The following is a 26,898-nucleotide window of genomic DNA, read 5'->3' as shown; positions in this document are numbered from 1 at the left end:
TTTGTTTTTGTCTTGCTGCCTTTAAAATTCTCTTTAACTTTTGCTATGTTAATAATGATGTGTCTTGATGTGGGTCTGCCTGGGTTCATCTTGTTTGGGACCCTCTATCATTCCTGTACCTGAATATCTGTTTCATTCTTCAGGTTTGGGAAGTGTTCAGCTATAATTTACTCAAATACATTTCATTCCCCTTCTTTCGCTCTTCCTCTGGGAGATTGTTGAGTGTGAATGTTGAGTTGTGAATATTGGTACATTTAATGTTACCCCAGAGATCTCTTAATTGCTTTTATGTTTTTAAACTTATTTTTCTTTTTGCTGTACTGATTGGATGATTTCCATTATTCTCTCCTCCAGTTGACTTACGCATTCTTCTGTATCACTTAGGGTGCTATTCATTCCTTCTAGTGTGTTTTTTATTTCAGCTACTGAATTCTTTACTTCTGATTAGGTCTTTTTTATTTTCTAGTCCCTCATTAAAGTCTTCAATTCTTTTCCCTAATTCAGTTAATTATTTTTTATTATCAATGCTTTAAATTCATTATCTAGTAAATTGTTTATTTCTGTTTCATTATATATTTTTCAGATGTTTTTCTCTCATTCTTTCAGTTATGACTAGTTCCTCTGCCTTTTCATTTTGCTTAACTTTCTCTGCCTCTATGAATTTAGATGAAACAGTTAAGTATTGCAGTCTTGAAGAGGTGTTCTTATGTGGGAGCATCCCTGTACAGACTGAGTGTGCATATTGCCTCTGATGGGAGAGCTGGGTTTGATGAGGACACTAGGAACATCTTTTGTCATGAAGTGCTGGCAGCTATCACCTTTTTGGAAAGTGAGGCTGGAGAGGCAGGCTAGAGCTGGTACCAGGTATGACGCAGTTCTCCCATCTGTTCAGTGGTCATCACCACCCTATTGGAGTCAGAGTCTAATCCCAAGTTGCTAGAGCAGACGCCCTGTGGGTTGGGCCCAAGCTTGCTCTGTTCCCTTTGTGTGTTTTTCCTTCTCCCCATGCCAGGACCCTTGTCCTGGAGAAGGGGAGTACCGAAGCATGTGGGGCCCATGTGCAGACAGGGTACCAGTGCTCTGCCAGTGCAAGAACCTGCAGCTCTGTTCAGATGCAGCCTCAGATGCAAGCCCCCTTTGTCCCTCAGAGCCTGTGAGTGCCCCGACCTCCGCCATCCCTGCCCTGTGTGGAACTGCTCCACAGGGCAGGTGGGGCCTGTGTGGATTCTCGGCATGTATGCGACGTGAGCTATGGTGGAGTACCCCCATCAGAGATCTGGGCTGCTCCTGAGGCACTGCTTGAGTAAACACAAGCAATAACCACCATCACCCCACCCAATCTCTGCCCTGGGACCAAGTCACCTCTGTATCCCGTGGTCGTGTCTTTCACCGGGTTGTGGCTACCCTAGATCCAGTGCCATGCTGTGACATGAGTGAGTAGGGCCACAGCATTCACTCAGTCTGGGCTGGAGCACATGACAAGGTAGTTGTGGGAAACCTGGCAGCCACTAGAGCAAACCTCTCTCTGCCCTGCTTCAAGAGCTAGCCAGCATGTGCAGACTCCTCATGAATGGAGCCCAGGCTTCCCACAGCCCTTCTGTTTGTCCCAGTGTCCTCCAACCAGCCAAGGAGGCTTGTCTTCCCTGTGTAGGACCCTAGAACTAGAGCTCTCAATCTGTGGCTCAACCTGCTCACTTCCCAGGGTGGGTATCTGCCCATGTAATGTCTCTTTTCCTCTGATTCTCTCCCAGGGGCACAGATCCCAACCCAATCACTTTTCTTCCCTTCCTACCCAACTACATGGGTATATTTCTTACAACCTTCATTGTACAGAAGTTCTACAAGTTTCCAGTTAGTTTTCAGTGACAATTATTCATCACTTAGATGTATCTTTGGTATGTTCATGGAGATGTTGAGCTCCATGTCCTCTTACTCTGCCATCATGATCCGAACCCTGAAAGATAGAGAAATTTTGAGGAAAAACTCCTGGTCTCTAGCTAAGTGCCTTGTGGTGCTACCAGTTAAGACAGGGAACATACAAGTAGATGCCTAAGGTAAAATCAGTTTTGTTTTAAATCTGTTGAATTTGGGATGCCACTGTCCTACCCAGATGGAAACGTCCAGTAGGCAACTGAGTTTGTGAATCTGTAGCTAAGGACAGAGATCTCTGTGGGAAATAGAGTCTGGGGAATTCTGTACATGTGGGTAATCACTGAAAACATTTTAGAAGATGAGATTATCCATCTCATCTTAGCAAATAAGGATTTGCTAAGTAATGCATCCTATGGAACAAGGACATTTAAGGGTTATGTAGGAAATATAAGTTGTGAAAGAGACAAACATCTGCAGAAGTATGAGAACCAGAAGGATGTGATGTCAGGGAGCAGAGAGCCATGGAGGATCAGTAAATAAAACTAAATTGTTTCACTGAATTTAGAAATACAGAGGTCATTCGTGAACTATGCCGGAATCATTTCCATAGAGAGTTGACAAAGCAAGCCAGATTGCAAGTAATTGAGAAATAAATGGAAAATAAGACAGTAGAAATGATTTTCAGTTAAGAAGAGGAGAAAAGAGACTCTGTGGTGGATGTAGGGAAAAGTGGAGACAACAGATGACTTTTTTTGGGTGGGAGGGATAAACCTAAATTTTGGCTAAGGGAAAGAAAACAAAGAAAGAAAGAAGTTGAAGATATAGGAGGTAGGCATTTCAGAAGGATTGGAGTGGAAAATTCAGAGGAATTGCCAGGACAGAAGAAAAAGGATATAAGAGACAGACAGATGGTTTCTGGTACATGTTATGAATCCAGAAAGGAAATATCTATATGCTCAGGGTCCAAAGGTTGGCACAGTGTATAGACGCAGGTTGGCTAGTTAAGATGGATTGGGCTAGACCAGGGTGCCACACCTAAATTTCACATATTCCCAGACTGGAATTGTTTTGTATTTAATAAGTACAATCTTGAAGTGAAGAATGAATTTAACTTTCTCTATCCTGCACTTACGTGTGTTTGAGTATGTGTTTCTTCTCTTCTGTATTGTTTGAATCTTCATAATATATATGGATCATTTTCACAATCAGAAAAATATTAAGAATGTTGCTATCAGGGACATAACAGGAATCAATGGGCTAGGGAAGTTGAAAAACATCGGACTAAATTCATTGGGAGGGAAATGGACAGAGTTTCTTTCTTGTGACATTAAATCAGAAGGCACTAAACCCACAGGTAACATACTTAATCAGAAAAGGCATATATAAACATTGAAAGCAAACAAATTCTACATATTCACTAGAAATTACCAGATTTATTTTTAATGCATTATTACTTGTTTTTAGAACATATAAATGAGCCTATTTCTTATAGTCTTATGTCCTCAAGATTTAAAAGTCATCACAGTATAATTATGATAGGAAGAAATATACTATGAGGATTAAACAAGAGTAGAAAATAGATTAACAAAACTTTTAATAATTGTAATATATTTGAGAATATATATAATTGAGTTGCTGACAAATAAATCAGATTTGAAAACTAATGGACATGGTTTGCAAAATCATTTTTTGTATTGAATCATTTCCAATATTTTCTTTGTCTATTCAGGGTCATTTATTTTTCCCCCATATATTGAAAGATCATTTTAGCCAATTGTATAAAAGTTATAAATCGTTGTGTGTCTATATATTTGTTTTTAATGTACTGATTTTTTAAAATACTGATTCTTCTCATCTAAAAGCATTGTTTATATTTCCTATATTTTACAACATTCATTAAAATTTCAGTCCTTTTCATGAAGGCCCTGTTGATTTTTTGTTAAATTTATTCTTAAATCCCAAAGTTGCCTCCACTGTGCGTGCATTTTTTTTAACTCTTTCCTTTCCAAGGACTGATGGAAATGATATTGCTTGAGAGAGGCAGAAAATGAATATAATAAATGCATTCATAGATATAAGAATTTAAAATAAGTATATTACATAGTATTGGAAAATGATAGAGGGTACAACAGTTACGAAGATCCTGAGGTAGGAGTGTGACTCTGATATTCAAGAATCAGAAAGATGCCAGTGACTAGAGTAAAAGCAAGAGAGTGAGAGAGCAATGGGAGATGATGTCAGAGTTGCCAGATCATGTAGGTCATTGGCTTCGACTCTGAGAAGACCGGTAGAATAAAAGCAAGCAAGTCAATAGTTCTTTAATGAGGTACCTCGAGAAAACCTCTTGATGACCTAGCGTACTCCTAGTCACCTCTACACAGAGCAGGAAGGATCTGTTTCCATTTTTTTCTTGGCTTTACTATGTGAACTCTGGCTTCCATGGATGAATCTGGCCCAAGAGTTCATGGTTCTGTATCAGTTGTCCACATCATGGTCACCATGAAGCACAGTGGCCTCACCTGCACACAGACTCCTATGGGCATCAGCATCTATTTGACTCAAGAGAAACAGACACACAGGAGTTGTTGCTGAAGGATAGGGAGCTATCGTCCTGTTATCAGCTTCCCAGAATTCTTGTTCCACAAGCCAAAACTGTATTTTTCTTGGTCAAATTCCACAGCATCTCTTCATTCTCACTTTCCCATATCTCAAAGAAAATAATAAAATAAAAATCACAGAGTAAAATGAAGCTATTCCTATATCCCAGTGATAGCATTTTTACAAGCATTAATATATTTTACAATGAATTTTGTGTAACAGGTATTTTTCAAAGAAAAATACTTTATTCTAGACAATTGGCAAACCAACAATCCAAAAAGTCTTAGCTGTATACCACGGAACTATCACTGGACTCTTCACAGAGCTATCCATGACTATGGAAACATACTTGTTTGAAACAATGAGTATGAATATAATCAAAACAATATATTTTTGGCACTTATTATTTACTGTATATTATGTTAAATCCTTTGTATTGGGTTAGCCAAAAAGTGCCTTTGGTTTTTAAGTAAAAATAAAAGACACATTTTTCATTTTCACCAAGAAATTCATTGAACAATGTATTCACTCTTTTGTTCCACTATCTTCTGCCATTTTTCAGGCAACTTCATAATTTCATCTTCCCAAAACTTTTCATCTGTTTGGGCAAAGAACTGTTCCAGGTGCCTTTTACAGTCTTCCAGGGAATTGAAATTTTTTCCATTAAGAGAATTTTGTAAAGATCAAAATAAACAGGAATCTGAATGTGTAATGTCTGGTGAATACGGTGGATGAATCAGAACGTCCCAGCCAAGCTGTAACAGTTTTCGCCTGGTCATCAAAGAAACATGAGGTCTTGCATCATTCTGATGGAATATTATGCATTTTCTTTTGACAATTCTGGACACTTTTCGTTGAGTGCTGCTTTCAGTTGGTCTGATTGGGAACAGTACTTGTTGGAAGTAATCATTTGGTTTTCTGGAAAGAACTCATAATAGAGGAATCCCTTCCAATCCCACCATATACACAACATCACTTCTTTGGATGAAGACTGGCCTTTGGTGTGGTTGGTAGTGGTTCATTTAGCTTGCCGCATGATTTCTTCCATTCGACATTATTATACAGTATCCACTTTTCATTGCCTGTCACAATTTGTCTTAAAAACAGAACATTTTCATTACATTTCAGTAGAGAATCGCATGTGGAAATATGGTCAAGAAGGTTTTTTTTGCTTAACATGAAAGCAATCAAAATAACCAAACTGGTACAAATAATATCAATTTTTGGATATTTTGAGTATGTTGGCTCTTTCCCACGTGGTATAACATTGATTGTTCTCAATTAATGTCTCAGTTTGATCGCTATCAACTTCAACTGGTCTACCTGACCGTGGAGCATCATCCAGCGAGAAATCTCCAGCATGAAACTTTGCAAACCACTTTTGACATATTCAGTCAGTCATAGCACCTTCTCCATACACTGCACAAATCTTTTTTTTCCTTTTTTTTCTTTTGCATTTCAGTTGAGTTTTTACCTTTCTTGAAATAATAAAGCATAATATGCTGAAAATGTTGCTTTTTTTCTTCCACCTTCAATATTAAAATGGCTACACAAAAATTCACCAATTTTGATGTCTTTTTTTAAATGCATGCTGATATGACAGCTGTCACAATACAATCTAACAAAATTGTTTCAAATGAAGTTAAAGACAACTAAGCGCTACTAGAGCCATCTTACAGAAAAAATGGAACAAACCTTTTGGCCAATCAAATATGTATGGTTACCTCAATCCTTCAAACAATTTAGGATGGTAAACTTCACTAATATTTTATTATTATGGAAGAAGACATATATAGGAGCACACATATGTCAAGCGGTAAAGGGATTCCCTGCAGATCATGAGGAGTCAGGAGGTGGCCCATCAGAGTTAATCAGTTGTGAAGGAAATTGCCAGTGATGGAGGGGGAAAGAGTAGCAGGGTTAAGGTTACCACAGCATGAAAGAGTTAAGTGAGGAGCAGTTAACAGCAAGACTTCATAGGAGGTAAGGAAGCTGACTGAGAAATGTTGAGTGTGATGAGAATTCAGGAGCACTTATACTGCATGAAGCACAAAAATGATTAAAGAGGATCCCATAGCAATTTTCTTGGTGGTCTTAACCAAAAGAGCAGTGGCAGTAATGACTCTAAGGTAAGGGGGGGCATCCCCATGCCACAGGGTCCAGTTGCTGGCTTTAAGACCCTGTGGGTCAATGGTGGTCCCTATGTTTTTAGGTGAGTACCCCAAGGGAATTCCCTCCCTTTTCATATACAGAAAGAAAAGGTAATCTGATAATTGGGATGCCCAAGGACAGGTGGGTTAATTAAATTCTCCTTTAAGGCCTTGAAAGCTATGTTGTTCTGGTTCTTCCCATAAAATTGGGTCTGGGTTTTTATTTTTTAGTAAAGCATACAGAAGATTGGCCACAAGAGAGAAATTTGGAATCCAATTTTGGTAATATCCAGATTGCTTGAGAAAACCTCACGGTTAGTGCTTCATTTTGGGCTGGGGAAACTTAGAACACCATGAGGTCTACCTAGATCTAGGTTTAACCCTTGTTCTGATATCAGACACCCTAAATACCAAACCTGGGTTTGGGCAAACGACAATTTTTTTGGCAAACTTATGTTCCTTTAGGGCTAAAAACTCTAGCAAGTGGATGCTGTCTTTTGTGAGAATGCTTGAGATAGAGAGCAATGAAGAAAATCATCTACATATTGCAACAAGAAGAAACTCGAGGGAACTTTACGTCATCCAGATCAGCTTTCAGGATTTGCAAGAAATAACAAGGACTTGTCAGTATAATCCTGAGGCATTACTGTCCAGGTGAATTGTTTTGCTTTGCAAGTGAAGGCAAAAAGGTATTGGCTAGCGTCATCAGCTGCAACATTAAACAATGCACTGCATAAATCAATTACAATAAAGAATTTACCTGGAGTAGAAATAGATATCAGTAATTTAGGAAAGTTAGGAACATCAAAGTGTCAAGGAATAAAGATATTGTTTATTGCTTGGAGGTCCTAGGCAAACCTCCACCCTTGGCCCTTAGGTTTTCTCACTAGTAAAATAGGGGGGGTTACAGGGGCTAGTACAATGGATAATGATGCCTTGAGCTTTGTAATCTTCTATCATTGGCTTTATACCTTGAAGAGATTCTTTACTTATAAAGTATTGATTAATTCTGGGAAGACATTTTGAGGCATCTATTTGAATCTTGATGAAAGGTGCACCGTGAATTTTGCCAGCATCACTTGGAGATTTTGCCCATAAGGAGGACTGTAGCTGATTCAATAGGGACAAATGATCAGTATTTCCAGACTCAGCTCTAGCACTAGCAGAGATGGAACAAATTAAAAATGTCAAAGGGGGGACTTCCCTGGTGGTGCAGTGGTTAAGAATTCGCCTGCCAATGCAGGGGACATGGGTTCAATCCCTGGTCTGGGAAGATCCCACATGACATGAAGCAATTAAGCCTGTGAGCCACAACTACTGAGCCTGTACTTGAGAGCCCATGAGCCACAACTACTGAGCCCATGTGCTGCAACTGTTGAACCCTGCAAGTCTAGAGCCCGTGCTCTGCAACAAGAGAAGCCACCACAATGAGAAGCCCATATAAGGCAACGAAGAGTAGCCCCCACTCACTGCAACTAGAGAAAGCCCATGCGCAGCAAGGAAGACCCAACACAGCCAATTAAAAAATAAAAAAAGTCAAAGGGCCCTTTAATTCACCTGGTTGGTTAATTTGATGGCTACTGTCAAATTATAGAATTATTCCTCCCATTTGGGAGAAAGAAATTCTGGCATGACTCTAAGAATTCTTGGCCTAATAAATGGGTCGGGATGGAGGAACTAAGGAGAAAAGGGTGTGTATCTCTCAAAGGACATAAACAAAAGGGAATAGAGACAGGAGCCTCTTGACATTACGGATGCCCACTACTTGAACTGTTCTAGTATCCTGAGGCAGGAACTTTTTTTTTTTTTTTTTTTTTAAATTTTTTATTTTTTTGGGGGGTACACCAGGTTCAATCATCTGCCTTCACACACACATCCCCGCACTCCCTCCCCTCCCCGACGCCCCCCCCGAGTCCCCCCCACCCTCCCCGCCCCAGTCCCCCAAGGCATCCCCCATCCTCGAGTTGGACTCCCTTTGTTATACAACAACTTCCCACTGACTATTCCACAGTTGGTAGTATATACATGTCCGTGCCACTCCCCCGCTTCCGCTCAGCTTCCCCTTCACCCCCCGCCCCCTCCCATACCTCGAGTTCTCCAGTCCATTCTCTGTATCTGCTTCCTTGTTCTTGTCACTGAGTTCATCAGTACCATTTTTAGATTCCGTATATGTGAGTTAGCATACAATATTTGTCCTTCTCTTTCTGACTTACTTCACTCTGTATGACAGATTGTAGTTCTATCCACCTCATTACATATAGCTCCATCTCATCCCTTTTTATAGCTGAGTAATATTCCATTGTATATATATGCCACATCTTCTGTATCCATTCATTTGTTGATGGGCATTTAGGTTGCTTCCATGTCCTGGCTATTGTAAAGAGTGCTGCAATAAACATTATGGTACAAGTTTCTTTTGGGATTATGGTTTTCTTTGGGTATATGCCCAGGAGTGGGATTACTGGATCATATGGTAGTTCTATTTGTAGTTTTTTAAGGAACCTCCAAATTGTTTTCCCTAGTGGCTGTAGCAACTTACAGTCCCACCAACAGTGCAGGAGAGTTCCCTTTTCTCCACACCCTCTCCAACATTTGTGGTTTCCAGACTTTGTGATGATGGCCATTCTGATTGGTGTGAGGTGATACCTCATTGTGGCTTTGACTTGCATTTCTCTGATGATGAGTGATGTTGAGCATCTTTTCATGTGTTTGTTGGCCATCTGTATGTCTTCTTTGGAGAAATGTCTATTTAGGTCTTCTGCCCATTTGTGGATTGGGTTATTTGCTTTTTTGGTATGAAGCTGCATGAGCTGCTTGTATATATTGGAGGTTAATCCTTTGTCCGTTGTTTCATAGGCAATAATTTTTTCCCATTCTGAGGGTTGCCTTTTAGTCTTGTTTATGGTTTCTTTTGCTGTGCAAAAGCTTTGAAGTTTCATGAGGTCCCATTTGTTTATTCTTGATTTTATTTCCATGATTCTAGGAGGTGGGTCAAAAAGGATGTTGCTTTGATGGATGTCAAAGAGTGTTCTGCCTATGTTTTCCTCTAGGAGTTTTACAGTGTCTGGCCTTACATGGAGGTCTTTAATCCATTTGGAGTTTATTTTTGTGTATGGTGTTAGGAAGTGTTCTAATTTCATTCTTTTACATGTTGCTGTCCAATTTTCCCAGCACCACTTATTGAAGAGGCTGTCTTTTTTCCATTGTATACTCGTGCCTCCTTTGTCAAAGATAAGGTGCCCCTATGTGTTTGGGCTTCCTTCTGAGTTCTCTATTCTATTCCATTGATCTTCCTTTCTATTTTTGTGCCAGTACCATACTGTCTTGATCACTATGGCCTTGTAGTATAGTTTGAAGTCAGGAAGCCTGATTCCACCAACTCCATTTTTCCTTCTCAAGATTGCTTTGGCTATTCAGGGTCTTTTGCGTTTCCATACAAATCGTAAGATTTCTTGCTCTAGTTCTGTGAAAAATGCCATTGGTAATTTGATCGGGATTGCATTGAATCTGTAAATTGCTTTGGGTAGTACAATCATTTTCACGATGTTGCTTCTTCCAATCCAGGAACATGGTATGTCCCTCCATCTGTTTGTGTCGTCTTGGATTTCTTTCATCAATGTCTTAAAGTTTTCTGCATACAGATCTTTTGCCTCCTTAGGCAGGTTTATTCCTAGGTATTTTATTCTTTTTGTTGCAATGGTGAATGGGAGAGTTTCCTTAATTTCTCTTTCTGCTCTTCCATTGTTAGTGTATAGGAATGCAAGAGATTTCTGTGCATTAATTTTGTATCCTGCTACTTTACTAAACTCATCAATGAGTGCTAGCAGTTTTCTGGTAGAGTCTTGAGGGTTTTCTATATATAATATCATGTCATCTGCAAAGAGTGACAATTTTACTTCTTCTTTTCCAATTTGGATTCCTTTGATTTCTTTTTCTTCTCTGATTGCTGTGGCTAACACTTCCAAAACTATGTTGAATAATAGTGGTGAGAGTGGACACCCTTGTCTTGTTCCTGTTCTTAGAGGGAATTCTTCCAGTTTTTCCCCATTGAGAACGATGTTGGCTTTTGGTTTGTCATATATGGCTTTTCTTATGTTGAGGTAATTTCCTTCCATGCCCATTTTCTGGAGAGCTTTTATCATAAATGGATGTTGAACTTTGTCAAAAGGTTTTTCTGCATCTATTGAGATGATCATATGGTTTTTATGCTTCAGTTTGTTGATATGATGTATCACGTTGATTGATTTGCATATATTGAAGAATCCTTGCATCCCAGGGATAAACCCCACTTGATCATGGTGTATGATTTTTTTAATGTGCTGTTGGAGTCTGTTAGCTAGTATTTTGTTGAGGATTTTTGCATCTCTATTCATCAGTGATATTGGTCTGTAGTTTTCTTTTTTTGTGACATCTTTGCCTGGTTTTGGTATCAGGGTGATGGTAGCCTCGTAGAATGAGTTTGGGAGTGCTCCGCCTTCTGCAATATTTTGGAAGAGTTTGAGAAGGACAGGTGTTAACTCTTCTCAAAATGTTTGATAGAATTCGCCTGTGAATCCATCTGGTCCTGGGCTTTTGTGTGTTGGGAGATTTTTAATCACTGCCTCAATTTCCGTACTTGTGATTGGTCTGTTCATGGTTTCTATTTCTTCCTGGTTCAGTCTTGGAAGATTGTATTTTTCTAAGAATGTATCCATTTCTTCCAGGTTATCCAATTGATTGGCACATAGTTGCTTGTAGTAGTCTCTCATGATGTTTTGTATTTCTGAGGTGTCTGTTGTGACTTCTCCTTTTTCATTTCTAATTCTGTTGATTTGCATCTTCTCCCTTTTTTTCTTGATGAGTCTGGCTAATGGTTTATCAATTCTGTTAATCTTCTCAAAGAACCAGCTTTTAGTTTTATTTATTTTTCTTATGGTTTCTTTCCTTTCTTTTTCATTTATTTCTGCTCTGATCTTTGTGATTTCTTTCCTTCTGCTCACTTTGGGGTTTCTTTGTTCTTCTTTCTCTAGTTGTTTGAGGTGTAAGGTTAGGTGGTTTATTCGATCATTTTCTTGTTTCTTAAGGTAGGACTGTATTGCTATAAACTTCCCTCTTAGAACTGCTTTTGCTGCGTCCCATAGGTTTTGGGTTGTTGTGTTTTCGTTGTCATTTGTTTCTAGATATTTTTTGATTTCCTCTTTGATTTCTGTAGTGATTCCTTGGTTGTTTAAGAGTGAATTCTTTAGCCTCCATGTGTTTGTATTTTTTGCAGTTTTTTTCCTGTAATTGATATCTAGTTTCATGGCATTGTGGTCTGAGAAGATGCTTGATATGATTTCAATTTTCTTGAATTTGCTGAGGTTTGATTTGTGACCCAAGATGTGATCTATCCTGGAAAATGTTCCGTGTGCACTTGAGAAGAAAGTGTAGTCTGTCGTTTTTGGATGGAATGTCCTATAAATATCAATGAAGTCGAGATGGTCTAATGTGTCATTTAAAGCTTGTGTGTCTTTATTGATTTTCTGTTTGGATGATCTGTCCATTGATGTAAGTGGGGTGTTCAAGTCTCCCTCTATTATTGTGTTACTGTCGATGTCCCCTTTTATAGCTGTTAGCATTTGCCTTATGTATTGAGGTGCTCCTGTATTGGGGGCATAGATATTTACCATTGTGATATGTTCTTCTTTAATGGATCCCTTGATCATTATGTAGTGTCCTTCCTTGTCTCTTTTAATAGTCTTTACTTTCAAGTCTAATTCGTCTGATATGAGTATTGCTACTCCAGCTTTCTTTTGACTTCCATTTGCATGGAATATCTTTTTCCATCCCTTCACTTTCAGTCTATATGTATCCCTTGGTCTGAAGTGGGTTTCTTGTAGGCAGCATATAGAAGGGTCTTGTGTTTGTATCCATTCAGCCAGTCTGTGTCTTTTGGTTGGAGCATTTAATCCATTGACATTTAAAGTGATTATTGACATGTGTGTTCCAATGACCATTTTCTTCATTGTTTTGGGTTTGTATTTGTAGGTGTTTTCCTTTTCTTGTGTTTCCTACTTAGAGAAGTTCCTTTAGCACTTGTTGTGAGGCTGGTTTGGTGGTGCTGAATTCTCTTCACTTTTGCTTGTCTGGAAAGCTTTTGATTTCTCCCTCAAATCTGAATGAGATTCTTGCTGGGTAGAGTATTCTTGGCTGTAGGTTTCTCTCTTTCAGGACTTTCAGTATATCCTGCCATTCCCTTCTGGCCTGCAGAGTTTCTGTAGAGAGGTCAGCTGTTATCCTGATGGGTTTTCCCTTATATGTTGTTTGTTGCTTTTCTCTTGCTGCTTTGAATATTTTTTCTTTGTGTTTAATTGTCGTTAGTTTGATTAATATGTGTCTTGGTGTATTTCTCCTTGGGTTTATTCTGTATGGGACTCTCTGTGCTTCTTGGACTTGATGAGTTATTTCCTTTCCCATGTTGGGGAAGTTTTCCACTAGAACCTCTTCAAATATTTTCTCAGACCCTTTCTTGTTTTCTTCTTCTTCTGGGATGCCTATAATTCGAATGTTGGTACGTTTAAGGTTATCACTGAGGTCTCTGAGGCTGTCTTCTAGTCTTTTTATTTTTTTTTCTTTTTCCTGCTCTGTGGCGTTTATTTCCCCCATTCTATCTTCCAACTCACTTATTCGTTCTTCTGCCTCAGTCATTCTGCTGGTTATAGCATCTAGAGTATTTTTAATTTCAGTTATTTTGTTATCCATTGCTGTTTGTTTTTCTGAGTTCTTATGAACTGTTTCTTGTACTTTCTCTAATTTGTTATCGAGATTTTGTATCATTTTTACTATCATTACTCTAAATTCTTTTTCAGGCATTTTTCCTATTTCCTCCTCATTTATTTGGTCTTGTGGGTTTTTTTACTGCTCCTTTGCCTGCATGGTGTTTCTTTGTTTCCTCATGGTTGTCCAAGCTTTTGGGGTTGCTTGTCCTGGTGATAGAGGTGTTTATAGAAGACTGTCCAAGCCTCAGACTAATGTCCAAGTATTGGATTAAACGAATATTCAGTCTTGGGTTTTTTTTTGCGTTATTCTGTGACCAGCAGAGGTTCCTTTATTGTTCGTCTGTAAGCCTCGGTGTGTGGGGAGGGAGAGGGTACAATAGTGGCTCCTTCTCCTGGGAGTGAGTGAGCAGTGGTGCACTGTTGTTTCAGTCAGGCTTGGAGGTGCCTGTTGCAGAGGGCGCTGGTGGCTCAGGCGTACACAGAAAGTCTTAGAGTTGGGCCTCTCTCGGGGTTTTTTCTTTTTGATGCTGGTTTTTATTTTTCTCTCGGCAGCCTCCCTGCTGCTGGCGTTGCAAGGAGTTTTAATCTAGCCCCGCCCGAGTGCCTGAGAGTGCTTGTTATCCCTGAGCGCCTTAGGTGGCCCGCAGGGCGTCTCTCCACTGCCTGTTGCAGAGGCACCGAAAGAGAGAGAGAGGCTACTCGCGCGGCTCCTCCCCCCCGCCTGGGAGCCTGCAGCCTCCAGCCGCCATCATGGCCGGGCAGCTCTCAGGGATGGGCACTCCTCTCCGCGGACCTCCTCCCTCCTGTCCTCTCGGTCCGTCACCCTACCGGCAACAATGTTTCTCCCCCTGAACCGGCTCTCCGGTTCCCACGCTCCCGCTCCTGGACCCTCCGTTCAGCCACGGATCGATGTCTGTGTCCGGGAACGCTGAGCTGAGCTGCGGACCCTCCGTATGTTTCTCACTCCCTCCCGTCTGCCACAGCTCCGCCGCTTCACCCTCTTTGAGCCCTCATAGATGCCTCCCTACCGGCTATGTCGGGCTCCCCGCAGCCCTTTCTGGTGTCCGAGGCCGTCTGCTGGTGTTCAGCTGGTTCTCTGTGGGAATTACTGCGTCCTTCCGTGCATTCCCAATGCATCTCAGGAACTGTTTTATAGTAGTGGAGTTGAGCAGGCAGAGTGTGGCTCCAGTGTCAGTTAGGACTGGAGCAGATTCATCCCCCATCTGTTCTCTAAGCTGATTAAGAGGGAAAATTGCAAATAGCCCCTGTAGTTCCTCAGAACCTCATCTTTGAGAATTGAGAGGAAGTTGGAAAGGCTGGTTAGAGGGCTGAATGTGCTGAAAACACTTAAATTTATAACAGTCTCCTTTTCAATGTCCTGTCCTTTGCAATAATAGCATAAGCTAGGAGGATATTGGTTTCATTTAGGACACTTCATTTGAGTTGAAAGTTAAGAATTTTGGTGGTCTTCCTTTTAGGTGACTCTTCTAGAGTGCAATAGAGCTGATACTGCCAGATCAACTAAATCTGGAATGGATAGTTTCTCATTCCATTCTGGTCCTTTTTCCAGAAAGGAAAAGTCTCAGTTCAGCCCATTAATAAACATAAAGTTAAAAGCTACCTGGGCAGAATCAACATCTGAAGGAAGACGTGAATTTTATTTAAAACCAATCTGAAGTAGATTGTAATAGTCATAAACAGGTTCATTAGATTTTTGTGTGTAAGCCTGAATTTTGTTCAATCAACAGGCTTTGGAAAAGCCATAGGAACTTCTCCATGAAGTAGCCTAACAATCTTCCAAGCATATAATAGGTTAGTGGGCTGGACTCCTGGTTGTAATTATAGAGACTTTCCAGGATTTTTTTTAGTTAGCGATTTTTATCCAGTGCTGGTTCTAGCCTTCACCAACAAACATATAAACTAGCTGATATAACTCAGAGAAAGTAGATTGATAAGTTTGAATGACTCCATTGAATTCCTCAGCAAATCTGTAACGATCTTTGGTTACATTGGGAAAATCTTTGACTATGGGTCACAGTTCTTTAGCCCACAGAATATAAGAAATTAAGGGTTTAGCCTCTGGATCCTCAGAAGACTTAATTTTAAAGGGACAGGTTCTGACAAGTTCAGAGGAAAAGGGAGTGTGGAGAGTTTCAGAGAAAAAAGAAAGTTTGGAGAGAGAATTAGCATGGGGGAATTGAGGGTATAGAGGAGGCTGTAGCATAGAAGAGAAAAAGGAAGATGGTGCTGGAAGCAAAGCCTGAAATAAAGAAGCCAAGGAAAAAGAGCCTGAGGCTTTGGGACCCATTTTATCTTTTTAACATTATTTCTTTGCCTCAATTAATCTTAAAATCTTATTTAACAGTGAGGCAATTTAGACTCCTTATAATGTTGGGAAGACTCAAAATACCAACCCAAATAGGCATAACATTCAGTTCTGGAAATTTTTAAGCTATTGTATTCCAATTAAATTTTAAGGAAATTAAGTTTGAGGATTTCAAAAGTTACCTATAATGGCTGTTAATTCTAAATTGGCTTTGGTCAGATCAATCCACCTAGTTAGAAATAAATGCACATGAGGAGGGACTATACTTTTTAAACATAAAATTAGCCAGAGTTCCTGTAGTGAGAGGAAGAGCACCCTTAAAATATTCAGATAACTTGCCTATTCTCAGAGGTTTTTCCTCTAAAGAAGACATTTCACTATACAGCTCAAACAGTATAGCTCAGACAGATCAATTCAAACAGCTTGCAAGCTAATACCAGCCAATTCTAAAGAAACAGCTTGGTCCTGGAGAATCTGGGCTAAAGCTTTTCCAGACAGTTTCCAGAGAACAGCCCCTGTTCCAAAGGAGTGAGCTGACGGCTGAAATGACACCATTTCAGTGAAGCAGTTCCTTTTTCTTCAGGAATGAGCTATGACTTCTCAGCCAGCTTTGATTGAAACAATCTGATCTCAAAATCAGATCCAAGTGCCAAATACATACAAATACTTACATACAGAACAGGCCTTAATGAGAAGGACAAAACTTTTAAATATCCCAAATAAAGCCTGAAGAGCTTCAAATGCAAAGAGGGCTTGAGTTCAGATCCAGAAGAAAGATGTATCTTTAAACTTCAGGGATGGCAAGAAAAGCAGTGAGCTCAAGGGCTCAATTGTAGGTATCACATCTATTTGCTCACCAGCCTCAGAGCCTTTGGGGTTCTTCTCTGGTCCCCATATGGGACACCAAAATGTTAACCTAAAATAGATAGACTGCCAGATATTTCTCCAGAAAATATGGGTTTATTTGAGATCAGCAGAGAACTGCGTTTCAGGGTCTGCAACCATGGCAAGCCATGTGAAAGGCCTTGCACAATAAGGGATAGAGAAAACTTTTATAGAGAGAAAATGGAAGCTTGAAAGGCTATAGTAAACAGAGTCCATGGCTTTTCATTGGCTGAGTCCTTACCTGGAAAGAAGAGGAGTCTTTCTTCTTGTCGTTGGGCTCTGCTATGGTCTCAGGGCATGAGAGCTCCCTGTTCTTGTGTCCTGACTTTATTTAATTGAAGTTTCTGTTTGTTAATTTTTTAAATATGGATAAGATTAAATTATACAGGTGCAATGTGAGTTTGTGTTTTTAAATTCAAAAATCAGTTGCCCATATACACCATATCTGTAGCTTTAAAGAGCTGGTTTGATGATATTCCTATTCATGTCTAATCAGATTGTGTCTTAAATTTTATGCCATGGAATGAGTTCCTGGTGAGACTTCCCTAAATTAGCCCTACGAAAGCTGGTGACATTCCTAAGACAGTAAAAGACTTTCATGATAGGAGCTCTAAAAAGAAATAGTTTTATTACAAAAATTTTTGTTTTTACTGTTTATTCCTGGACATTGTGCCAGAGAAGTTAGTTCAAAACATAATAACATTTGTGTCAGGTCCATTCATAAGGAGAAATATGACAATGAGGAACTTCACCCTGAAACATATTATTGCTGGCATCTTGTTTATATCTAATGCTGCACATTTCCCTCTGTCCAAATGCTGTCCTCACACTGATTAGTTGGAAGGAAAGTTTATCGTCTTGGTCTATATTAAAATTTATGAACATTGTGGAAGCCATAGAGTACTTTGACTCTAAAGATTCTGAGAGCAACAAGGAGGATTAACATTGAAAACTGTGTGTAATTCACCTTAAATTGTTTGCTGGCAAACCCTCAAGCCATTACTTCATTTTATGGAAAGAGCCTCTCTCCCACTACGCTTATCTCCTTCCACTCCCCACCTTCAACCTGCTCTCATTTCTTATTATCTTTGTGTGCTCCTTTGTTAAAATTCTTTGGGTCCCATTTCCCTTATCCCTTAAATATAGCTCTTACTGGACTAAGGAACTGAGGTCAGGAAATAAAAGGTCATCTATCAAATACTAACAATTATAGTAATTTCCCTAACATACAATGAAAAAACTGACCCCAGGGTAATTAATGTTGGGGTTTAATTACCACAAATATACTATAAGTGATTAATATACCAATAAAGCTACTGAAATTGGGCCTTATTAGCAGAGCCATATTGATATTTCATTGTATTATATAAATATCAGACCAAATATTAGAAGGCAGTTATTAATTCTAAGGAAAGTAATTTCAATGTAAGAAATCTGCAATCATGACAATTAGAAATAGCAAATGGAAAGAAGGGTGTTCAGACTTAGGAAGAAAATATGTAAGGAAAAGTGGATAGCCACTTACATAAACTTATAGGGTTACTGAATTAGTAAGAAATAGATTCTCTTTTGGAACACAGTCAAGAAACAACAAAGGATGTCTTGTAGATATATATTTTGTTTAATAAAAAAAAAGAGCTTTTTAACAGTTTTCCTTATCTAGCAATGAACTCCTTTAAAATGTTATGAGTTTGTGAGAGTGAGACTTCTAATAATGCCAAGTTAACCTCTATTGGAATAACTCTCCTCTAGATAACAATAGTGACCTCTGGAAAAAAATATATAAACAACTATTTGAAGACATTGAAGAGCAGTAAAAAGCAGACAGAAACTGTAGGGATTTGACCAGTTAAAAAATGAATTATAATAACTGAGTGAGATCCATGTTTACACAGCCTTTCCCCTGTAGGCATTCCCAAGTCCTCAGGTGCAGGGCAGATAGAACTCAAACAAAATGCTTCTGTCTTATTCACTTGTGATGTCAATGAAAAGATTTCAGGCTGCCAGAGTGGCTGTACATTGAGTGTATCTCAGAAATTAGGGTGAAGAATATTAATACCTGCCTATAAAGAGCCCTCAAATCCTTGACTAACCATTGAACTGTACATGTGTTGGAGAGACTGCAATGATGCCAACAGAAAGCAGCAGTTGAAAGGACTGGACAGAGATTTCAGTTGCTATGCACTGCAAGAAAATAGAGTTTAAAATTTGAGTACTGCCAAGGATAGAGGGGCTTGGTAAAACCAGGCATTTGATAGATTGACCTGAACAAAGTATAAATTAAAGTCTCCAGAAGTTAATCAGCCTTCAACTGCTTGCCAGAAAATAATTAATAATTCTCTTCCAGAGGAAGAAGACAGAATTTAGAATCCCTACAATATACTATCCACAATGTCCTGTACACAATAAAAAGTAATAAACATCCTAGGAATCAGGAAATTGTGACTCGTTAAAAAAAAGCAGCCTATAGAAACAGTTCCAAGGTGACACAAATATTGGAATAGGGTAATAAAATAAGTATTATAAATATGTTCAATAATTTTAAAAAAATTATGATCACAGTGAGTAAACAGATGTGGAATCTCAACAGAGATATAGAAACTATTAAAAAGAACTAAGAAATAGTAGAACTGAAAAGTGTAATATCGTTAATGCACTTAACAGCAGATTGAAATAAGGCCAGTAAATTTTGAAGTGAGATCCATGGTAATTACTTAAAGAGAAAAATACAGTAAATTCCCTAAATACAAACCTTCAAGTTGCAAACTTTCAAAGATGTGAATGTGTGTTTGCACATCCAATGACATAAATTAGTTCACTTTTCTGGCATACATTGTCATGTGCGTGCAATCCCCTACAAGTGGTTGTGCTTTTGTGTACTTTACTTACAGTACTGTATAATGTACAGTAGTACAGTATGTTTATTTCAAGCTTAGGATGTCCAGAGCAAGTGTAAAAACAGCGGTGATGTAGCTGGTACTGCTAAGAAGCACCAAGTGAAAATGACAGAAACAAAAGTGAAAATAATCGAGAGAGTGGAGCGAGGCAAAAAGATGGTAGACATTGCTCGTTCTTATAACATGAATCGTTCAACCACCGGCACAATTCTAAAGAACAAGGACAAGATCATGGAACGTGTGAAGTCTGCTGTGCTGATGATGTCAACAATAATATTGAAGAAGCGTGAAAAAGTGATGGAGGAGATGGAGAGACTTAGTGTGTGGACGCAGGATCAGCTTCAGCGTTGACTCCCACTCAGCTTAATGCTGATTCAAGAGAAAGCTAAAAGCCTTTATGAAGACTTGAAGAAGAAACACAGCAAAGAATCAGAAGGCACATCATTTAATGCCAGCCATGGCTGGTTTCATCAGTTCAAGGCTAGAGCCAACCTTCACAATGTAAAAGTAAGTGGTGAGGCAGCAAGTACAGATATGGTAGCTGCCTGGTAATTTCCTGAAATGCTTCAAGAAATTGTTGATGAAGGTACATATTTATCCAAGCAGGTTTTTAATATGGATGAGACAGGACTGTAATGGAAGAGGATGCCACACCGAAGTTACATCAGTAAGGAGGAAAAGTTGATGCCAGGCTATAAAGTAGCAAAGGATAGGCTAACTCTGTTGTTTGGTGGAAGCGCTTCCAGCAATATGAAGCTGAAGCTTCCCAGTTTATCATTCAGAGAACCCAAGAGCCCTTAAAAATATAGCCAAGGGCTCTCTGCCTGTTGTGTGGGAGAGTAACCTCATATCTTGGGTGACACAGGCCATTTTCCAGGGCTGGTCTTTCCACCACTTTATGCCAGAGGCAGAGAAATATTGCTTGGAGAAGGGACATCGCATTGAACATTCTTTTGCTGCTCGACAATGCTCCAGGCCACCCCCTACTCATGGACAACTTTCATCTCAACGTCAGAGTAGTGCGTATGCCACCCAATACTATGTTGTTCATCCGACCTATGGACCAGGAAGTTATAGCAACTTTCAAGAAATATCATTTATGTCACACTTTTCATCAGGCAGTAAAGGTGAGTGACGAATCAGGAACAACACTGGAACAATTTTGCAAGAACTATAACATCTACAAGGCCATAAAAAACACTGACTTTCCTTGGTGTGACATTACTGCTGTCACCAGGAATGGGGTTTGGAAGACCCTTTGCCCACAGTTTATTCGCATTTTTCGTGGATTTGAGAAGGTGGATGAGGAATCCAAAGAGTCTTCAGCAACTCAGTGACCCTCAGCAAGAAGCTGGAGCTAGATTTTCAAGAGGACAACTTCACTGAACTCCTTGCAACACGAGGAACTTACTAATGAAGACCTGATGGAATTGGAGGCTCAGAGAAAGGATGAAGAGAGACAAGAGGAAGAAGTAACTGAAGAACTGAAGAGATTTGTGATGTGGGAAATGGCAAGGGGATTTTCTTTATTTGAGGAGGCACTGTTAGTTTTTCAGGCACAGGACCTGAACATAGAAAGGTATACAAAAGTTGCAGCAGCTGTTCAGAATGCAATCCAGTGCTATCGTGTCATCTATGATGAGAAAAAAAGAGCTACTACCCAGACATCTATGGATCATTTTTTCAAGAAGGTAGATAGAACTGAATCAAGCCAGGAACCAGAACCTGCGCCATCAACGTCAGGCATGAGTGAAACTGCAGCTTGTCCTCCATCTCCTATTGCAGATGATCCTTCGGCTCTACCATCTCCCACCTCCTCTCCCTCCTTCAGTCAGGAACTCTTCTTGCCTGTTCACTTGATGCCAGCCCCTGGATGCCAGCTGTTGTACTGTACTATTGCACTTTTCAAGGTACTGAACTGTAAGATTAAAAATGGTTTTTTGTGTGTTTTATATGTATTATTTGTGTGAAAAGTATTATAAACCTATCACAGTACGGTAGTATATAGCTGATTGTGTTAGTTGGGTACCTAGGCTAACTTTGTTGGACTTACAAACAAACTGGACTTATGAACACGCTCTCAGAAGAGAATTCGTTCGTATGTAGGGGACTTACTGTATTGGAAAAAAGTAAACAAAGTCTTGCTGACCTGTGAAGCAACATTAAATGGTCTAACATACATTTAATTGAATTCACAGAAGGAAAGAATAGAGAATGGAGTAGGGAGGTAATTTAAAGAAATAACGGTTGGAAGTTTCCAAAATGGTGAAAATATCAACTCACATATCTTTGATGCTCAAAGACTTCCAAAGAGTATAAGTACAAAGAAAATCACACATCACAGCCTAATTGCAGGAAACCAAAGCTACAAAGTTTACCTTAAAGCCAAAAATATGAATCCCATCAGATACAAATGTAACTCAAAACTGTTAGGGAAGAAAAGAAAAATCTGTCCACCCAGAATTCTATATCCAGTGAAGATATTTAAAAATTCATCAAAAAAGAGAATACTTTTAGATTAAAAAGTGCTGAGAGAATTTGTCTCTAGCTGTTCTGCACTATAAGAAATACTAAAGGAAATTCCCCAACCTGAAGGGATGTGACAATAAATAAAACTCTTTATCTACAAGAAAAAAGGAAGAGAACATAATTGTGTATCTGTGGGTAAATATAAAAACTATTTTTTTCATCTCCTAATAGCTAAAGACAACCAACTGCATTAGCAAAGCATAACATTTAATTATGTCGTTTATAAGTTGTGTGCATGTAAAACATTATAGCAATGGCATATAGGATTGAGCTACCAAAAAGTGTTTTGCAAACTTCTTAATTTCATATGAAGAGGTACAATATTAACTCTAAGCAGACTGCGGTAATATAGGAAAAATCAGCAAAAAGAAAATAATACAAAGAGGTGTAGTTAAGAAGCAACAGAGCAACTAAAGTAGGATTAGTACAAAAAACAGTAAATTTTTCATCCCCTGAAGTATTTGAATTGGAACATCACCAGATCAGCAATTTCAGAAAGACATAGGTTTGAACATTAGTTTTTCCCTCAAAACTTAGGATTTGGAGCATATAACGTACTTTCAGTCGTTTCTTTATCCCTCCCCAAAGCAATAAGTTTCACAAAACATGTTTCACTCTTGAATTACTGGGGATTATTCATGTGATCATAGTGGATGTTTGCATTCATAAACTCAATTTCTGAATCGCTCTCCTGTATTTAAAACAAAGCTAATAAATATTATATTTAGCTATAGTTTTGGCACCACTTCATTTTATGCTTTCAATATAATATTGCTTCAGTATTGGGTAATGTCCCGTGCAATTACTACTGAGAAATACAATGTGAATTTTTAAAAATCCATTTCACACGCAGAGTAGCAAACAGCATTCATAGAGGGAAAATGGAAAATTCCAGAACTCCACTCCCATACGCTTTCCCCTATCCACGCTTCTCCCATAATGGGGCACTGCCAAGTACTCTTCAGAGCTTAATCTAATTTACTTCTGTCCTGTTCTGGTTCTTCATAAGGTCAGAGAGATGTAGATTCCCTCAGTTCCTGGCAGTAGGTTGTGTTCCGCCCCATGGACCACAGATCTGAACCTCATTAGTTTGAAACCAATACCTGTGCCTAACAACAGTAATTAATAAACGCTATTTTTCTCTCACAAAACATAGGCAACCCTGCTCCCCCACCTCTCTTTCCTGGCACCCCTTCCTTCCTCCCTCCCTCTAACATCAAATTGGCCTCCTCCAATCCTGTGGAAAGGAAAACAAATGCCTGGGCCCCGCGCCCCCGTGTTTCCAGCCAGCACTGCGTCGCCAAGGCCAATCCTCCAAGCCAAAGGTCTGCGGGTGGGACAGATGCAAATTAACAGGGCTCTTACGAAAGACTGCCTTCTTTTCCTTTCTGGGCTCTTCAATCTCTATCATGAAGCCCTGCCTCGCAGGCTCTAGAGAGTGCCTTTCGGATTAGAAGCAACCGTGCACTTGCTCTTGTCTTTTTCTTCACCTCTCACGTGAGCAGTGACAACTAGTTTTCCCTCATTTCCCGTCTCCTGTGTTTTTTACTGGAAACCAGCTCCAGCAGCGGTCCGCGCCTCCGGGGACAGCTGACCCCGCGGCGGCCGAGCTTGCGGCGCGGGGAGCGGGCGCCCCGGGGAGGGTCCCCACACGCGGGACCACGCCCCCGACCCACGCCCCCTCCCCCGCGGGGCTCTATTTCGTTTTTCATTTCAAAGTCCTCCTCTTCCTTCTCCCTTTCCCCGCCCCACCCCGCCCCTTTCTCTTCCCTGCGTGGATAAAATCTGACCCCCGGGCCTGGCGTCCCGGATGCCTAGCGGACGGCGGGCCGGGCGGTGAGTGGGGCCTGGTGGGCGGGGAGCGGGGTCGCGGGCGCAGCGAGGAGAGGCCCCAGGCGGGCGGAGGCGGGGGCGCGCCGAGTCCCGGACTGCCAGTCCCCCGGCCCTCCGCGCCCCGCGCCGCATCTTCAGGTGGTTCCCGAAGTTTCGGGGCGCTCGGCGCACGTCTGCCGGCTGGACGCGCGGGCCTGGCGGCGAGCCGTCTCTGGCGCTGAGCGGGCGTCGGGGTCGGGGCCCCCTGGATCTGAAGTCTGCGGCCGCGGCCCCGGGACGGAGGCTGTGCTGGGGCCCGCGCAGAAGCGCGCCCCGGAGAGCGGGCTGCGCTGCCCGGCCGCGCTGCGTCCCTTTCCCGTGCCTCCTGCCCCGGGTGGGGCTCCGCTGGCGTTTCTGGCGACCCGCGCCAGGCGGACTCGCAGGTAAAAGGGTTTGCAGTCACTTTTCGACTTGCTTTGCTGGCAGAGGGGCGGGGTTGCAGGAGAGAACCCATCTCTCACTTGAGCCTTCAGGCAAACTGGGAGGAGGGAGGGGAGCGGACGGTAATGGTAATTTATTTCAGGGTACAGTTGCTTTGTTTCTCTAAAATAAAACGTTTATATTTCAAGACAGAATTTTCTTTCCTTTGTTTTCTGGTCTTCTCTTAGAAACAATTTAGTTGGGTTTTTACTTTATTGTTGCATATTTAGTGTGTATCCACCCAAACTAGTACAAAGATGAAGATATTACGCACTAAGGTTGATTTCCCACCTACTTAAAAGGGTAAAGCTTTAATATTTTATATTAGGTGTTACTACATTAGGAGTAGGATACCCTCCACCTGTCTATCTCGCTATCACGGTAAATCTTGCAACATTAGCACCATTTCCAGGAAATTTGGAAAAAGCCAAGAATGCTCATCATCATACTCTATGACGTTGTTGAGTTGTATAGGCCAGTGAGGTAGGCAGGAGCACACATTAACATTCTGATTAGAAAAGAAGACACAAAATTATCACTTTTTACACATAATGCAATTGTGTACCTTGAATATTTACAGAAAACAACTGAAAATCTCATAGAAAAATTAGGAGAATTTAGTGAAGCGTCTTAATTGCATCTAACTGCAATTTACAGTTATCAGTAGACATTACATACATAAACTAGAAAAGAGAACAAAATAAACCATTTGGTTTGGCACGAAATAACTTGAAAAATGTAGTTTTAAAAAGAGAAAGCTTTAGGGACATAGATGAAAATATACCATCTATGCGGATATATAGGTAAAAATACAATAAAATACATAACATTCTTCTAGACAAAGATATCATTTCTCTAAAAGAACATATAAATTAAACAGAATCCTAACGATTTTTTTTTGGTTTGTTTTTAAAGTGAGTGTTTAGCTTAAGTGGAAAAATAACTATTTGCCAGGAAGATTTCAGTTCAAAGGCAAATGTACACACACACACACACACACACGGGGATTTTACTATGTAATAAAAGGTCTTGTAAAGCTGTAGTGATTAAAAAGCCATAGAACAGGGAATAGATCTACTACCAGACAAATCAAGGAAACTGAAGTGACATTTAAGTATGAAAGGAAAGCTGACATTTGAAAAGCATACATTTAAAGTTAGGGAATGGAGAAGAAATAACATTAAATTTTTTTTTTTAACTATTGAATTGCACATTTTATTTTATTTTTTTAATTTTTTATTATTTTTGGTTGCATTGGGTCTTCAATGCTGCACATGGGCTTCTCTAGTTGTGGCAAGCGGGTGCTACTCTTCATTGTGGTGTGAGGGCTTCTCATTGCGGTGGCTTCTCTTGTGGAGCACAGGCTCTAGGTGCTCGGACTTCAGTAGTTGTGGCAGGTGGGCTCAGTAATTGTGGCTTGAGGGCTCTAGAGCACAGGCTCAGTAGTCTAGTCGTGGTGCATGGGCTTAGCTGCTTCGTGGCATGTGGGATCTTCCCAGACCAGGGATTGAACCCATGTCGCCTGCATTGGCAGGCGAATTCTTAACCACTGCAACACCAGGGAAGTCCCAGAAATAACATTTAATTGATCATGTATGGACAACCAGGTATTTATTTGGCAAGCCTAATAATAAAACTTGAACTTTCCTTCACTCTTAACATTCAGATGAAATCTAGATGATTTAATAATTTAAGTCTAAATACATGAAGCCTGAAAAAGAAGAAAAGCTAAATAAATGTGTGTGAGTGTGGCATGTGGGAAAGCATTTTTGAGATTGATAGGAACACCTAAAGCCCACCTAGGTACATGATTCTATTAACATTTGCATGCAAGAAGAAACCAAAACAAAGCAGATACAAATGGAAATTGTTAGCAGAAAAAGAGCTAATTTTCTAACATGCCTAGAACTCTCATTAAGGACTTTTAAGATCCACAATCCAATTTGAGAATAAAAAGTGTCAATTGAAAGTAAGAGAAAGACAAATGACAAGTGAAATGAAGACTCTCAGCACATTATTTGTCAGAAAAATGGAATTAAAGTAAGACAGTTTTTGCCTGTTTTACTGATTTTGAAAATGGGATAATACTCAGTATTGTTGATAATGTGATGAGAGAAATATATTCTTACAAACTCTTAGTGGAAATGTATTGGTAAAACCTTTTTATGGTGATAACTATTAAAATTGTTAAATACTTATTGGAGTTCATCATGCTTTTAAATGTGCAAAGAAAAATCTGTGTCAAAGATGGTCACAGTAGGATTGTTTGTAATAGAAAACTTGGGAATAGTTTTGTAACCATTGATTGGAATTTGGTTACATAATTTATTGCATATCCACAGTGGAATAATAATAGTTCAAAATATTTGATAGTTCTAAATGATCTAAAGTGGAAATATGTCCAAAGTACAGTATAAATTGAAACAAAAACAAACAAAAAATAAGTTGAAACACAGTATGTATAAATGTTTATATATGTCTGTGTCTGTGTGTGTGTGTTTATGTATATATGTGTACAGTATTTGTTTTAATGTGGTGATCTGGAACTGAACCTGCAGTAGCTGTGAGGTATGCATATATTATGTATATTCATGTTTCGTTAGTTCTTTAAA

At 39.8% G+C, this 26,898-nt stretch overlaps 1 protein-coding gene across 2 annotated transcripts in view; it reads left to right on the top strand.

Moving 5' to 3' along the window:
• The first annotated feature begins 23,767 nt into the window (after window positions 1–23,767).
• PLSCR4 (phospholipid scramblase 4) overlaps window positions 23,768–26,898 on the top strand; it is a 36,060-nt gene continuing 32,929 nt past the window's right edge. Inside the window, exon 1 of one of the 2 annotated variants that reach the window (XM_057739086.1) lies at window positions 23,768–23,830. The gene's annotated coding sequence lies outside the window, so the exon portion shown is untranslated. The remainder of the gene's footprint in view (window positions 23,831–26,898) is intronic. The other variant, XM_057739087.1, reaches the window with a different exon arrangement.

Source organism: Hippopotamus amphibius, chromosome 6 (genome assembly GCF_030028045.1).
Source record: "Hippopotamus amphibius kiboko isolate mHipAmp2 chromosome 6, mHipAmp2.hap2, whole genome shotgun sequence".
Classification (NCBI taxonomy): Eukaryota; Metazoa; Chordata; class Mammalia; order Artiodactyla; family Hippopotamidae; genus Hippopotamus; species Hippopotamus amphibius.
The sequence above is the reverse complement of the archived record's forward strand: the minus strand, read 5'-3'. Positions and strand labels throughout refer to the sequence as shown.